Below are 17,856 nucleotides of genomic sequence, written 5' to 3'. Positions count from 1 at the left end.
CGTAAAGGCTAAAAATTCTCAGGATTTTCTGCCAAGTTGGTAGATATAATATTACTTTCTAATTCGTTGAATGCTCCACGAATTTTGTAGAATCCTAGGCATTTGCGAGACTCTCGGTTTCGTGCTAGTTTATTCTCCGAAAGTTAACTGAGGAATTTGGAAATTGGTATATGCAGCGGGAATTAGCTGCCCCTGCCACTAACGTTATATGACCCGCAATGCTATAGCTGGCCTTCAAAACCATACTAGAGATATTAATATTCTGTAGCTCGCTACGCGCAAACTATTAATCCTATAGGAAGAATGTGCAGAGCCTTTTTGTACTGGGATACGTTTTACCTGCAGGCCACGGTTTTCGAGTTATTAAAGAAAAAGTACCAAAAGGCCTTCAAACGTTTCTAGTACTTTTTCGTGGCACTCCTTCCTACCACTATTCAACAATTTCCGACTACACGAACATTCCCGATATTTACCTTTTTTAACCATTACTGACTGGGCCATTACACCAGAAACACAGTCGGTTATTTCGTTAATGTTATTGGTTTAACCATGCCCTTGAGGGTAATGAGCGAAAAACGACTTTTGTAAACGTTACGCTAAATACGCTCACAATTCGATCCAAACTTAACTCTTACAAACACAGTGGCCTCGTATTCAGAAGGCCTGACGAACACAATGATGTAATTCTTTATTATTTGCTGTTAAAATTCGCAAAGTTACTTTGCAAAATTTACACAGACGTCAATTTTACTATTTGTAATTGCTCGATTAAGCCGGTGGGGTAATACGGCCTGGTAGCGGAGACTAAAAAAGGTCGAATGAGGGAAATAATTCGTGCAGTCGCGAACATTTGTGGAGTGGTAGGAGGGAGTACTTTGAACAACAAACATACTAGAATTGCGGACCGGTGGCGGCTGAGTTTGATCACTTTTGTAAGTATTACTTGAATAACTCGAAAACTGCGGTTTCTAGCGGAAACGTACCGCAATACAAAATTTGAACTACATTAAATTTCTTACAGTTTGCACTAAGCTAGCGAGAGACTATGGAAATATGCGACGTAATTTATGAAGGTGAGTTGTAACGTTGCGGGCTGCATAAAACGACAGCGATAGGGCCAGCTGAATCACGCTGTCTGTAAAAATTAAAGTGTTACTAAACTGTGCTGTGTGTGTGCGTGCCTTTGCTTCATGGAGAGACCTAGTTGTAACGAGCAGTTCAGCGATGACGTCACGGTTAGCGCGAAATGCACGAGGATATTTTCCTTGATTCGCGGAACGCCGTAGATCTCCCAGCGCTTGGCAGTAGTTCCCAAAGCTGCCGCATGGCACCGCGGAGCTCTGATGTGGATCAGCCGACGCCGGTCAGTCTGCCTCAAACAGTAACGTGGATCTGTCCCTTCTTAATCGTTTGTGGCTGGTCTTACTCACGAGGTGAGTTTGTTCATGTCGCTGGCTGTGTTGTCTGACTGTATACTGCACATCTTGGTTTATATTTGTCTTGTGGTGTTGAGTGTAGTTTGCAACTAGATACCTGATCTTATTGTTGTTGTTGTTGTTTTGGTGTTCAGTCCGAAGACAGGTTTGATGCAGCTCTCCATGCTACTCTCACCTGTGTGAGCCTCATGTTCCAATAACTACTGCAATCTATATCCTTCTGAACGATTTTTACCCCCCCCCCCCTTCCGCCCCTACACTTCTCTCCAATACTAAATTGGAGCTCCATTGATGTTTCAAAATGTGTCCTAGCAACTGATCCTTTCTTTTGGTCAAATTGTGACACAAATTTGTTTTCTCCCCAATTTTATTCAGTACTTCCTCATTGGTTTCCTGGTCGACCCATCCAATCGTCAGCATTCATCTGTAGCACCACGTTTCTCTTGTCTAAGATGTTTATCATCCATGTTTCACTTTCAATAATGGCTACACTCCGTACGAATGCTTCCAGAAAAGATTCCCTAATGCTTAAATCTATAATCATGTTAACAAATGCTTTTCTTGCCATTGCGGGTCTACATTTTATATCCTCTCTACTTCGAACATCAGTTATTTTGCTGTCCAAATAGCAAAACTCATCTACTACTTTGGTTTCCTAATCTGAATTCCTTAGCATCGCCAGATTTAAATCGACTACATTCCATTATCCTTGATTTGCTTTTGTTGATTTTCATCACGATACAGTCCATTTCGTTCAACTGCTCTTGAAAGTCCTTTGCTGTCTCCGACGGAATTACACTGTCATGGGCAAATCTCAGTGTTTATTGCTTCTCCCTGGACTTTTAATTCCTTCTTCAAATTTTTTTTGGGTTCCTTTACTGCTTGTTCGATGTACATATTGAATAACATCAGGGATATGTTACAACACTAGTCCACTCCCTTTTCAACCACTGCCTCCCTTTCATGCACTTCGACTCTAATGACTGCTGTTTACAAGTTGTAAATTGCCTTTCGCTCCCTCTATTTTACTGCTGCTACCTTCATAATTTCAAAGAGAGTATTCCAGTCAACTTTGTCAAAACCTTTCTCTAAGTCTACAAATGCTATAAATGTAGGTTTGCCTTTCCTTAACCTATTTTCTAAGATAAGTCGTTGGGTTAGTTTTTATTCACGTGTTCCAGTATTTCTCTGGAAACCAAACTGATCATACCCATGGTGTGCTTCTGCCTTAACGTAGGTTTGCTATAATTTTTGTCTTGTATGTTAGATAACAAACTGGAACATTTCTCTCAAACTGATTAAAAATGGACCTAATTTGGGAAGCACAAACCTAGACGCTTCTCTTAAGCTTGAAAAAAGTGAATTAATTAATGAAAATATTTTCTCGGCTTTGTTACTACTACTGCGTGCAGCTATGTCAAAATAAAACGGACCTTTGAAAGGTCGTCGCATGTCTAACACTGATTTCCCAATTAATGTTGAGCTTGTTCTGCCCAAAGTCACGTTTTTTGCCGATTCGGAATCATTAAAAAGTTTGGAGCGTAATCTACAGGTACAATCCACTGGTTTCAAAGACGTAGTATGTTTAAACTTTACGACTGCAGATTGCTAATTTCGCTGCTGTTACTAATTTGCCCTGTTTAACTTAAGCTGAAACAGAATAACTGTCCGTTTTTCTAAAGTGCTTGCGAGTACACGTTTGATTTACCCTTTACGCTAGCTAAATAATTCTGAATATCTGCTCTTCCTCCATGTGCTTTGGAAACAACACAGATTCTGCTTCTCGTTTTACGAAGAACCACTTTTCTTGGAATTAACAAGGATTTTTGCCGAGGAGCTTAAAACTTTTTGTACTGTTTTTATTTTACCCTCCAGCACACAGCTTTTGTACACACTTAATACTACTGGCTCATGCTATTCTCTAAAGAAATATTTAGCTTTCATTGTTGGGTGAGCATTGTTGTGTGTATAAGATAACTTGGTTTGCTGAAAATGCATTATCTGCCTGGTTTTTTAGCTGATTGGCAGTATAACTTCTCTGATCTCGTATGTTTTAGAATACTGTTTACATATTCTCTCAGAATGCCAGATTAATGTACTAAAGGATAATATGCATGTCCGATATAACCTCAGTCATAGTCTATTTAAGAACATCATTATAGAACTACACTAGTGTTATGCATACAAAAATCAAGTTCAAAATGTCCTGCAATTTCTCTTTTGCTGTGGCATGTACTTATACTATATTTTAACGACAAAAGCGTACTATAATAGTACAATTAACTGAAATGTATATAGCAATGGAAAATCCAGGATGGAATGAGGGTGACCAAATTATTTTCGGTGAAAATCGGGACACATTCACCCGGGTGCCAATGGACACCTCATTCCACATGTACCCAGGTTTCTTAATTTTAAATATTAATGTTTTGTTGATACATTATGTTAACCCGATCATTATAACTAATAAGAAGATACAAAAGATTGATATAATCTAGATTATCTGTATAATTAATGACATTTAATAAACGTATACAGTAATAAAGAAATGTACGATTTTACAAAATTTTACAGCCATTCAACTTTTAATCAATTAATATAAACATGAGGTTTAATATTACTGAGCACTTGTAGATGGAATTGACTGTCCCTGGAGAAAAGGGTATTTTTCACTGCCTCCAGCCTTCTTGATCATGTCTTTCTTCTTTGAAACACAGTGATAAAACTCGGCACAATCCTTTTTGTAGTTGTACAGGGTCTGCAGGATTGCTTCAACAGAGTCCACCTCCATTCTGTTTCTTTCATCAGTCCACTGGATATTCATGAACGAAAATATTCTTTCCACATTGGCATTATGGGCTGGGATTGCAAATAAATACCTCGCAATTATTACCAACTCTGAGTAATGCTGAAGACAGTCAAAGCTTTTAAAAAACTTACCCACTTCTCATGACATTCCAATGGTGTTTTCTTTTTCATCATTCCACTTGTGAAGACTTTCTTCAACAAAATTTGTCAGTATGCCGAACTGATCAAAGAGAATGGAATCATCGATTTCAATCTCTTTACTCTTCAAATAAGAAACTGTCTCTTCAACACATTCCCATTTTAGCATTCTCTTCGGTAACATACAATCAAACACCGGCGATGAGGGTAAATATGAGGCGCTCCACTTGCTGAGATATTCTACACAAGTGTCATAAAACTTGTTAACTTCTTCTCTAAAACTCCTTTCCGCTGCTTCTGATACTTATGCTCTTTTAAGGACAGATTTAACATTAAAAGAAATGAACTGCTGTTCTCTCCTCTTAGTAACAGTTTCCAGAGTATTTTTCAAAAAATCATTTACCTCTATTACACTTTTCGTGCTTCCCTCAATTTCCTTTATCCCATGCTGCAAGGTGCTAAGCTGACTGTGAATGAACCATAAGTAGGCTTCACTTAAAGGGTTACTGAAAAACTGAACCAATATTTTGGGGGCTTTGTCTTCATTTAGGAAAAAATCTTTTAACGGTTCAAACAGGCGGATTACTCTTTCAACTGCTGGAAACAGTGATTACCAGCGAGTTTTCGAGTGACACATTACATTCATATATTCAGTTCCCACACAATCACAGAACTCCTTAAGTCTCTCTGTTCTAACAGTATATATGGAAAAGTGTGAGTATACCTTCATGACGATAGTTTCAACATCACAGCTTTATTTTAAACTGTCAGCAGATGTCTGCACGCTATTGTGTAAAACATGTGCAGGGCACCCTATGCCTTCAGTGTTTTCATGCAATGTCGCCTTTAATTTGGCAAATACGTTGCATTTGCCTTGTCTTTTTAAACCACCGAAGTCTGTGTTGGTGTTGTCTCCACAAAATGCCACACATTTATTTTTCTCAAGATCAAACATTTCGATAGTATTCATACAAAATCTTGAAATTTCGTCAGATTTTTCATTAGGTAGGGAACTCACCTTCAAAAGTTTGGTCTGAATTCCCTGATTAATACCGAAAAACTGAACAATATTTTAGTGGCCTTATGATTGCTGGCATCAGTGGATATCCCGTAGAAAGAAGACTTTTTCATGTATTCAAGGCTTTCCTTTACACTCTGGGGAGCAATAACTCCTTTCACTAAGGCTGACACTTTAGTTCTTGCTGAACTAAACTTTTTGGCAATGGAAGAATCACCAAACATAATGCTGTTAAGCTTATTAGTACAATCACTAGATCTATAAGTTTGGTGATGTTTTACCGTGTGGTAGGCTAGTGTAAACTCGGCTGCTCGAACTTTCGTCTCTTCACTTGACTTATGTTTCACAAAATAATTTTGTAGAGTTTTACTGCAGCTCGGTGCACTGTATCTGTTAATGTGTTTCTTTGACTTGATGTGATCAACTGTGTCGGAACGTCCACAATGACTTATACTAATAAAACAATTACATACGGAACACTCTGCACGTAATCAAAACTAACTTTCTTAATGAAATTTCATTCCTTGGAATAACAGTCACTGAACATGCAGGCACGTTTCGGTATTGCGTTTCACAGTACTGCAGCAATAATACCACTAATATGAGAAAGAACTATTGCAGTTTGTCTGACAAAACATCAACTACTACACTGATCTGACAATGTGTGTGTGAGTAAGTGGCGCGACAATCGGACGGTTTCATAGCTCTGTTACAATAATACAAAGTATGGGACAACGGAGGTTTTAGACAAATAAGCTAAAATATATTAATTTCTTGTGTTGTATTTCCTTTAATATAGCGAAATCCCAAAAATTTGAGAAAGTTTCACGAAATGTATTTGAAAACTGAATTCCGGGACTTTTGAACGTCCCGAAACAAATTTTCGGGACACCGGAACACAGGGATGAAAACCGGGACAATCCCGGTATTCCTGGACGTTTGGTCACCCTACATATAGGCACAGCTACAAGAGACTGGTCAAGTGTGTGTGTGTTGTCTTTTTCTCGACAAAGACTTTGTTGGCCGAATACTCACTTTCCGACAGTATTTATGTTGTGCCAATCTGCGACTCGGCATCTCCACTAGGGTAGCAACTACCTTTTTCATAATATTATTAAAAAGTATATAACGTGCACGCAGTCATATTTACCATTCAGGCTGTATAAATTTTCACTGTTGTATCAGATATAAAACCTAACTAAATTCATGTTACTATTGTTTCGGAAATACACATATGAAAAACCTTACTTGCGAGCTTTTACTTTATAAGCAGCATTTTTTCAGTAGGATTACTGTCATCTCGTTATAACGAATTAGGATTACTCTCATCTCGTTACAACGAATAAAATGCAGTAGTATGAAGTGAATTACTGTGTAAAAGTAATTAAGTGAAATGAAATAGAAACCCAGAGGGACATTTGGCTTCAAACTGAGGCAATATACAGGACGTCCCAAAAATAATGACCCTATTTTAAAAAATCTGCTAGATGTCGCTACGAGCGCTGACCTGGAGCGTGCAGCTAATCTCGCGCAATATGGACCCAACTTTTTTGAGGAAGAAACCGTAACAGAACAATCATATCTTGTAATACTACGGAACTGGTTATTCCCACAACTTGACTCTGACAATTTCATCTATCAGAAAGATGGAACACCACCGCACAACGTGCGCAGTTTCCTCAATGCCAACATGCCTCAACGTTGGATAGGGCGCACAGGACTGCGAGACCAGGTTTTACACTTTTGGCCCCTTAGGTCCCCTGACTTAACACCATGTGATTTCTTCCTGTGGGGATATGTTAAGCAATGTTTTTACGTTCCTCCTTTACCTCGTGACATTGATGAACTAAAAACCAGAATATCGGCGGCTTGTGGCTTCAGTGACAGAACACACATTACACTCACTTTGGGATGAATTCGGCTATAGGCTAGATGTCGTCCGTGTAGCCAATGGAGGACATATTGAACGTTTATGATGGATTTTTATAAACTTCTGTCTTTTCTGAGTACTTTAGTATGCAATTTATTGGTGTTGAAGCCCTTCTTCCTAATAAATAATTCTATTTAAAATCGGGTCATTCTTTTTGGGACACCCTGTATAAGCGGCTTCAGGAAATGACGACGGCATAGTGACTGGCAACAAACTGATGCTGTAAATGCCGCTCATCCAGTAATGTGATATTCACTTAGGTCGAAAAGACTGGTAGCAAGTCAACAAGCAAGAGTCGTATACAAGTTTATGGGTGGAATTGATACAGCTGACAAATATTCCACTGTATAGAGTATCTATCAAGGGTAAGAAATTGGATTTCACCATAACTGCAGATTTTGTCAGTGTAGCTGAATACAATGTTGTTGTTGTTGTTGTCTTCAGTCAGACTGGTTTGATGCAGCTCTCCATGCTACTCTATCCTGTGCAAGCCTCTTCATCTCCCAGTACCTACTGCAGCCTACATCCTTCCGAATCTGCTTAATGTATACATCTCTTGGTCTCCGTCTACGATTTTTACACTCAACGCTGCCCTCCAGTACTAAATTGGTGATCCCTTGATGCCTCAGAACATGTCCTAACAACCGATCTCTTCTTCTGGTGAAGTTGTGCCACGAACTCCTCTTCTCCCCAATTCTGTTCAATACCTCCTCATTAGGTATATGATGTACCCACCTAATCTTCAGCATTCTTCTGTAGCACAACATTTCGATAGCTTCTATTCTCTTCTTGTCTAAACTATTTATCGTCCATGTTTCACTTCGATACATGGCTACACTCCATACAAATACTTTCAGAAACGACTTCCTAACACTTAAATCAATACTCGATGTTAACAAATTTCTCTTCTTCAGAAACGCTTTCCTTGCCATTGCCAGTCTACATATTATATCCTACCTACTTCAACCATAATCAGTTATTTTGCTCCCCAAATAGCAAAACTCCTTTACTACTTTAAGTGTCTCATTTCCTAATCTAATTCCCTCAGCATCACCCGAGTTAACTCGACTACATTCCATTATCCTCGTTTTGCTTTTGTTGATGTTCATCTTATATCCTCCTTTCAAGACACTGTCCATTCCGTTCAACTGCTCTTCCAAGTCCTTTGCTGTCTCTGACAGAATTACAATGTCATCGGCGAACCTCAAAGTTTTTATTTCTTCTCCATGGATTTAAATACCTACTCCGAATTTTTCTTTAGTTTCATATACTGCTTGCCAATATACAGATTGAATAGCATCGGGGAGAGGCTACAACCCTGTCTCACTCCCTTCCCAACCACTGCTTCCCTTTCATGTCCCTCGACTCTTATAACTGCCATCTGGTTTCTGTACAAACTGTAAATAGCCTTTCGCTCCCTGTATTTTACCCCCGCCACCTTCAGAATTTGAAAGAGAGTATTCCAGTCAACATTGTCAAAAGCTTTCGCCAAGTCTACAAATGCTAGAAACGTAGGTTTGCCTTTACTTAATCTATTTTCTAAGATATGTCGTAGGGTCAGTATTGCCTCACGTGTTCCAACATTGCTACGGAATCCAAACTGATCTTCCCCGAAGTCAGCTTCTACCAGTTTTTCCATTCGTCTGTGAAGCATTCGCGTTAGTATTTTGCAGTTGTGACTTATTAAATACAATGTATGGTAGCTCTAAAAAGGAGTACATGACAGTGTATCGAAGAATGGTCACTGCATTTCTGGGATAAAACTGCCATGTTACTATGCAAGTAGAAGGCCATCTAAAACTGCAAAAACTGGTTGTAGGTTTGACAAGCTGGATCACTGTCACAGATTTGTAACTAGATCCCGTTCTGAGAAAGAAGAAACAACTCCACTATCGCCAGTGTTTGAAAAATCTATAACACAGTTTAAATGTGGTATAACATTTCATATGTGTTCTTTCATACTGTTCCATACGAAATAGTAGGAGTATTGCTTAACAAATAGTCACATTGTTTTAAGTACACGTATATACAGCTGAAGTCCTTCCAGAACAAATTCTTCCAATCCATCTGTGGCATGAATCAGCAAACTAGTGTTTAATAGTATTAGTTGAAAACGGTCTTGGTTGCAATTTTAGTTTTTTTATTTATCAACTAAGCGTTTCACCTTATTCAGGCATCTTCAGGCTGATCTACATAGAAAACAAGAGAACAAATACATCTGTTTAAGGATCGCGATCGCGTTGTGCAGACATGGATAACCTAAAAGCATGTATAAACAGATCAAATACTGAAATAGCAAATACCTTAATTTGGTATTTCTTAGGACGGTCCTTTACACAGTGTAGCTACAGGGCATCGTCGGGTACATCAGGCCAACATCGCCTTCTTTAACCTCAGTAAATACTAGAAATATAAAACAGTAAAAACGGATAAGAGAGTTGACCAATGATCGGACACTCAGAAATGCAATCATATTGCCGAAGCCTTATGATAAGGCCTTACCTTTCTAGATGGATGTGATTGACTCCAAGACTTGCATAACGCGTACACGTTCACAGGAGCAAATAATAGAATAAGATGCCGCTTAAGTAGTCAGCATAATGCACCATAGCGTAGTGTGCTAGTACGGCTAATACAGAATCACCTCATTAGATGGCGCTGCCACGCAGCTGCTGGTAAGAATGGCGGATCGTAAACCGGATATACATTGCCACTAAAACGTTATAAACATAATGCACATAAAACATCAATAAGATAAAATTACTAGACGCAACACCTCTGCATTAATTTATCCAAAAATTATGACGGACTAAAATACAAAAGAAGGCGATAAATTTAAAATATAATACCACGGTGTATAATACAACACACAGATGCGGTACCTAAACAGGTATGGTGTACCATATATCACTAGAACGAGAACATTACTAACACAGGACCATAATTTCGGATGAAGAGGTCCACCTATAATACGCAATACTGCGTCATACGCAGCAAGAACTTCTAACAATAAAATTCTTTTTATAAAAATACCATAGTAAAATTATTACGCTTGAAAGATACACACCAGCGTGGGAGGAAATCGCTATTCGAGTGAACTTCTTTCCCATTTCCATTTTATACTTAGATTAAAATGTGTAAGATACGTCGACATTTGAAGCGACAAACTCGCAAATCATTTTCTAATCAAGAAACTCTTAAGGGGTTGGTTAATAAGACAACATAAGGCCAGAGAGGAAAGGGGTCATATTTAGGCAGAAATGCGAGAGCCCCAGGATTACATTAAGAACACCGATTTCATAACTTCTAAAAGAGACCCGATTAGTGCCAAATATTTGGTCGTTAAGGAGGGACAAATCTTTGCCCTCCATATACCAAAATATTTCAATTTCTTCTAAAATGCCGGCCGGGGTGGCCGAGCGGTTCTAGGCGCTACAGTCTGGAACAGAGCGACCGCTACGGTCGCGGGTTCGAATCCTGCCTCGGGCATGGATGTGTGTGATGTCCTTAGGTTAGTTAGGTTTAAGTAGTTCTAAGTTCTAGGGGACTGATGACCTCAGAAGTTAAGTCCCATAGTGCTCAGAGCTATTTGAACCATTCTTCTAAAATGTTTAACTTCTTACCCTTTTGTGCAGAATGCAAAATTTTAAGATTATGTGCTTACGGAGGACTATGGCCACTGGCTTTAAGGTCTTGAGCAAAGGCAGAGTTCTCTTTTACCTGTCCCCATCTGTTGAGGAGATGTTGTAATCTAATTTTAAAGGTTCTGCCTTTTTGTCCGTCATGTCCTGCAATACAATCGCGACACTCCAGTAGTTATACCCCCGATGCAAAATGGTTGTTCTTTTCAGGTGATTCATTATGTATGTACATAAACTGGAGACTGCAGCCGCGGAAAATACTATACGAGAGCCCACTCCCCGAAAACGTTTTCCCAGTTCATAACTAAAATTGCCCATAAATGGCAAAGCAATGTAATTATGTTCCTCGACAGAAACTGCACTGGGTGTACTCCGAAGGGGCATTGATATTTTGTCTTAGTATAACTTTTCAACTAGCCCGACGCTGTAGCCGTTATTACGGGCGATATACTTTAGATGAATGATAGCATCTGTGGTCGTGGATTTCCTAAAAATATCTGTGGATACTTCGTTATCACGCAGCTGTAACCGCAGACCTAAGTTCAAATGACTCTGAGCTCTATGGGACTTAACATCTGAGGACATCAGTCCTCTAGAACTTAGAACTACTTAAACCTAACTAACCTAAGGACATCACACACATCCATGTCCGAGGCGGGATTCGAACCTGTGACCGTAGCGGTCGCGCGGTTCCAGACTGAAGCGCCTAGAACGGCTCGGCCACCGTGGCCGGCGCAGATCTAGGTAGTTGAGGACCCGGTCAGTATTCATATCTACATGTGTGAAAATCATCTTTGGATGAAGGGCATTAAATTCATCAACTAAACCCGAAATTTCGGATTCATCGCCATTAAGCACGATCAGAATGTCGCCAGCATAACGCTGATAAAATATCCTTGCAGGAGGATGAAGTATTTTTGAGAAACAATGCAATGTAAAAATATTATACACATGTAATTTAAATTATGATTAAGTGATTAATTAAAGTCTTCATTAAAATGCAAACTGTGGTGTCACCGCCAGACACCACACTTGCTAGGCGGTAGCCTTTAAATCAGCCGCGGTCCGGTAGTATACGTCGGACCCGCGTGTCGCCACTGTCAGTGATAGCAGACCGAGCGCCACCACACGGCAGGTCTAGAGAGACGTACTAGCACTCGCCCCAGTTGTACAGCCGACGTTCATAGCAATGGTTCACTAACAACTAGGCTCTCATTTGCAGAGACGATAGTTAGCATAGCCTTCAGCTACATTTGCTACGACCTAGCAAGGCGCCGTATTCAATTGATAATTAATATTGTGAAGCATGTATCATCAAGAGCGATGTTCTACAAATGTGGATTAAAGTTAAGTGTTCCAGAAGCTACGTACTTTTCTTTATAGCATTCATTACGTATGCTGTTTCAGACCTCACGCCAGCCTGCATGAGTTTAAGCGCGTACCTTTTGGCTTCCTCTCATTGTGTCTAGGCTGTCTTGTCTAGACACAACGTATTTGGCGACGAGTCTCAAATGTGGATTTAGCGTTCGTATTGCCCTAATTTACTTGTGTCATGGCTCTGCCACAATCTCCAGATGTACTGTCCGAATTTTATCGCTTGCAGAATCAGCAGACGCAGGCGTTATTGGATGCCCTTGGACAGCTCGTCCAGGGTCAACGTGCAATGCAAAACGATGCGGCAGCCGCCGCTCCACCGCTACCGCAGCCACAACACGCAGTTGCACCACCTTTTCGTCAATTCGATGCGGCACTGGAAAGCTGGACGGAGTGGTCACGCCAATTTGGATTCGATCTCGCCACCTACAGAATTCAAGGTAACGAGCGGCAGCCTTTTTTGTTGGCATGTGTAGGTGTGTCCACCTACCGTGTGATAGTGAAATTGTTTCCCCGACACGACGTCGCAACTCTGTCCTACGAAGAAATTTTGTCTGCATTAGATGCATATTTCAAGGAATCAGTCAATGTAGTTGCAAAAAGGTATACGTTCTTTCGTACAAAACGTACAGCCGGTCAAACTAATCGGGAGTGGGTTGCAACTTTGCAAGGCCTTACTAGGGATTGTGCTTTTGAGTGTGAATGTGGCCTCCCTTATTCAGATACTATGGTCCGTGATGCAATTACACAGAACGTTTCTGATGTTCGTATAAGGGAGCAAATTTTGAAACTAGTCAATCCCTCCCTTCAACAAGTGATCGACATACTGGATAGGCAAGACACACTTGACTTTGCTCAGGAATCATTTGAACCTTCGCCAGCTGTGTGTCACGCTAACCGGCCCGCCGGGCGAGCTGCACGGAACAGTAAACAGCCCTCGCGCACGTCCGCGCAGCTGCCGCCAAGCTCTCAACCACGTGTCCCGCGGCAGCAGGCAAATACAGTGCTAAAATCATGCCCGCAGTGTGCAACCAGACATTCGCGTGAGAATTGCCCGTCACGCCAAGCAATTTGCTTTTTCTGTAATAAAAATGGACATGTTCAGAGTGTTTGCCAGAAAAAGCTCAGATCGGACATTCACCACCATTCCAGGCCCTTTGCTTCGCGCCGGAATCAGAATCGAACCAAGAATACTCAGGCTCGTGAACCTTCGCCCATGGACATTCATGTAGTTAATTCCACTCCGCCCAGTGCCACTCTCTCTAACAGTGACTGTGTTCGTCCCACAAACAGTGTGCGTCGACATCGCCGGAAATCACGTCAATTAGCAAGTGATTCTGTACCAGTGTCTGTTCACGTTGCACGAGACAGTCGCTCTTGTCGACAGCAGGACAATAAACTTTTTGTAGACTTGGACATTCATGGCAACGTGATCCCATTCCAGCTTGATACCGGAGCTGCAGTTTCACTGATTAATAAAGACACGTACAAACAACTGGACACACCTCCGTTGCGTGCCGCAAATGTTAAGTTAAATAATTATTCCGGTCAGAATATCCCTGTGTTAGGACAGTGCAGCCTTCTTGCCACATACAAGGGACAATCAAAACTTGTGTCATTTTACGTACTTCGTTCTTCTTCTGCAGTGAACTGGTTTGGTTTAGATTTATTTCAGTTGTTTAACTTGTCTATAGTAAATCAGGTCCTATCAGTGAACCAGACTGTGCCTTCAGCCTGTGTTTCTCGTCTATGTGAAGAATTTGCAGACACTTTTGCACCGGGCCTTGGTTGCGTTAAGAACTATGAAGCACATTTGGAACTGAAAGTCAACGCGCAACTGAAATTTTTCAGAACGCGCAATGTTCCCCACGCATTGCGTGATGAGGTCGCAAGAACATTAAATGATTTGTAATCACAAGGTGTGATTGAACATGTGCAGGCTTCTCTCTGGGCCTCACCCTTAGTAATTTTGCCAAAACCATCCGGATATTTTGAGACTTTGTGTGGACTTCAAAGCTACAGTAAATCCACGACTAGTGATTGCAACTTTTCCTTTACCCCGCCCGGAAGATCTTTTTGACAAACTGTGCCCGGGTAAATATTTTTCGAAATTGGACCTAGCAGATGCGTACTTGCAAATACCGGTGGACGAAGAATCCCAGCGCGTTTTGGTGGTTAACACGCATCTTGGGTTGTACTGCTTCAAAAGACTGCCATTCGGGTGTGCATCCGCCCCTGCATTGTTTCAGCAATGTCTGCAAACTGTTTGTGCGTCGGTCCCTACTGCAGCACACTATCTGGACGATATTGTGATCTCCGGACAGACGGAAGAAGAACATTTAGCCAATCTCAGAACATTATTTCAGGTCTAGCGACAGAATGGTCTTCGCTTGCGGAAGGACAAATGTGTGTTTTTTGCTCGTGACTTACCATATTTGGGACATATAATCAATGCCCAAGGCATACATCCCAGTCCCGAGCACCTCCGTGCCATACAAGACTTGCCTTCGCCGCAGAATTTGAAGCAGCTACAGAGTGTGCTGGGTAAAATTCATTACTACAACCGATATATTCCCCATGCCTCTTCCATTTCAGCTCCGCTTCATCGCTTACGCCGTAAAGGTGTTCCGTTCGTCTGGACGACGGAATGCGAACGCGTCTTTCGCCAGTTGAAATCGGCGTTGCTTTCAAATACTTGCCTTACGCCATTTGATCCCCAGAAACCCCTTTTGTTGATGGTAGATGCATCGGATTTCGGGATCGGTGCTGTGCTTGCGCACAAAGATGGTTTGCATGATCGCCCTATTGCCTTTGCGTCCAAATTGCTCTCGTCTGCGCAAAGAAATTATTCACAGATAGAGAAAGAAGCTTTGGCTCTCTATTTGGTGTTACTAAGTAGGAAAAGGGAGAGAAGGAAACATAGTAGGTGAATATGGATTGGGGGACAGAAATGAAAGAGGAAGCCGCCTGGTAGAATTTTGCACAGAGCACAACATAATCATAACTAACACTTGGTTTAAGAATCATGAAAGAAGGTTGTATACATGGAAGAACCCTGGAGATACTAAAAGGTATCAGATAGATTATATAATGGTAAGACAGAGATTTAGGAACCAGGTCTTAAATTGTAAGACATTTCCAGGGGCAGATGTGGACTCTGACCACAATCTATTGGTTATGGCCTGTAGATTAAAACTGAAGAAACTGCAAAAAGGTGGGAATTTAAGGAGATGGGACCTGGATAAACTAAAAGAACCAGAGGTTGTACAGAGATTCAGGGAGAGCATAAGGGAGCAATTGACAGGAATGGGGGAAATAAATACAGTAGAAGAAGAATGGGTAGCTTTGAGGGATGAAGTAGTGAAGGCAGCAGAGGATCAAGTAGGTAAAAAGACGAGGGCTAGTAGAAATCCTTGGGTAACAGAAGAAATATTGAATTTAATTGATGAAAGGAGAAAATATAAAAATGCAGTAAGTGAAACAGGCAAAAAGGAATACAAACGTCTCAAAAATGAGATCGACAGGAAGTGCAAAATGGCTAAGCAGGGATGGCTAGAGGTCAAATGTAAGGATGTAGAGGCCTATCTCACTAGGGGTAAGATAGATACCGCCTACAGGAAAATTAAAGAGACCTTTGGAGATAAGAGAACGACTTGTATGAATATCAAGAGCTCAGATGGAAACCCAGTTCTAAGCGAAGAAGGGAAAGCAGAAAGGTGGAAGGAGTATATAGAGGGTCTATACAAGGGCGATGTACTTGAGGACAATATTATGGAAATGGAAGAGGATGTAGATGAAGATGAAATGGGAGATACGATACTGCGTGAAGAGTTTGACAGAGCACTGAAAGACCTGAGTCGAAACAAGGCCCCTGGAGTAGACAATATTCCATTGGAACTACTGACGGCCGTGGGAGAGGCAGTCCTGACAAAACTCTACCATCTGGTGAGCAAGATGTATGAAACAGGCGAAATACCCTCAGACTTCAAGAAGAATATAATAATTCCAATCCCAAAGAAAGCAGGTGTTGACAGATGTGAAAATTACCGAACTATCAGCTTAATAAGTCACAGCTGCAAAATACTAACACGAATTCTTTACAGACGAATGGAAAAACTAGTAGAAGCCAACCTCGGGGAAGATCAGTTTGGATTCCGTAGAAATGTTGGGACACGTTAGGCAATACTAACCTTACGACTTATCTTAGAAGAAAGATTAAGAAAAGGCAAACCTACGTTTCTAGCATTTGTAGACTTAGAGAAAGCTTTCGACAACGTTAACTGGAATACTCTCTTTCAAATTCTGAAGGTGGCAGGGGTCAAATACAGGGAGCGAAAGGCTATTTATAATTTGTACAGAAACCAGGTGGCAGTTATAAGAGTTGAGGGGCATGAAAGGGAAGCGGTGGTTGGGAAAGGAGTGAGACAGGGTTCTAGCCTCTCCCCGATGTTATTCAATCTCTATATCGAGCAAGCAGTAAAGGAAACAAAAGAAAAATTCGGGGTAGGTATTAAAATTCATGGAGAAGAAATAAAAACTTTGAGGTTCGCCGATGACATTGTAATTCTGTCAGAAACAGCAAAGGACTTGGAAGAGCAGTTAAATGGAATGGACAGTGTCTTGAAAGGAGGATATAAGATGAACATCAACAAAAGCAAAACAAGGATAATGGAATGTAGTCGAATTAAGTCGGGTGATGCTGAGGGAATTAGATTAGGAAATGAGGCACTTAAAGTAGTAAAGGAGTTTTGCTATTTGGGGAGCAAAATAGCTGATGATGGTCGAAGTAGAGAGGATATAAAATGTAGGCTGGCAATGGCAAGGAAAGCGTTTCTGAAGAAGAGAAATTTGTTAACATCCAGTATTGATTTAAGTGTCAGGAAGTCATTTCTGAAAGTATTCGTATGGAGTGTAGCCATGTATGGAAGTGAAACATGCACGATAAATAGTTTGGACAAGAAGAGAATAGAAGCTTTCGAAATGTGGTGCTACAGAAGAATGCTGAAGATTAGATGGGTAGATCACATAACTAATGAGGAGGTATTGAATAGGATTGGGGAAGAGAGAAGTTTGTGGCACAACTTGACTAGAAGAAGGGATCGGTTGGTAGGACATGTTCTGAGGCACCAAGGGATCACCAATTTAGTATTGGAGGGCAGCGTGGAGGGTAAAAATCGTAGAGGGAGACCAAGAGATGAATACACTAAGCAGATTCAGAAGGATGTAGGTTGCAGTAGGTACTGGGAGATGAAAAAGCTTGCACAGGATAGAGTAGCATGGAGAGCTGCATCAAACCAGTCTCAGGACTGAAGACAACAACAACAACAACACAAGTTTCACGATTTCTTGTATGGTCGTCACTTTACCATCATCACAGACCACAAACCTTTGACATCGCTTTTTCATCCGAACAAGCCTGTACCTCCACGTACAGCGCAGAAATTCATTCGCTGGTCAATTTTTCTCTCGCAGTACCGCTACGATATCTTGTATCGGTCCACTGCTAAGAAC

This window comes from Schistocerca piceifrons, chromosome 9 (assembly GCF_021461385.2).
Source record: "Schistocerca piceifrons isolate TAMUIC-IGC-003096 chromosome 9, iqSchPice1.1, whole genome shotgun sequence".
NCBI classification, from domain to species: Eukaryota; Metazoa; Arthropoda; class Insecta; order Orthoptera; family Acrididae; genus Schistocerca; species Schistocerca piceifrons.
The sequence above is the reverse complement of the archived record's forward strand: the minus strand, read 5'-3'. Positions refer to the sequence as shown.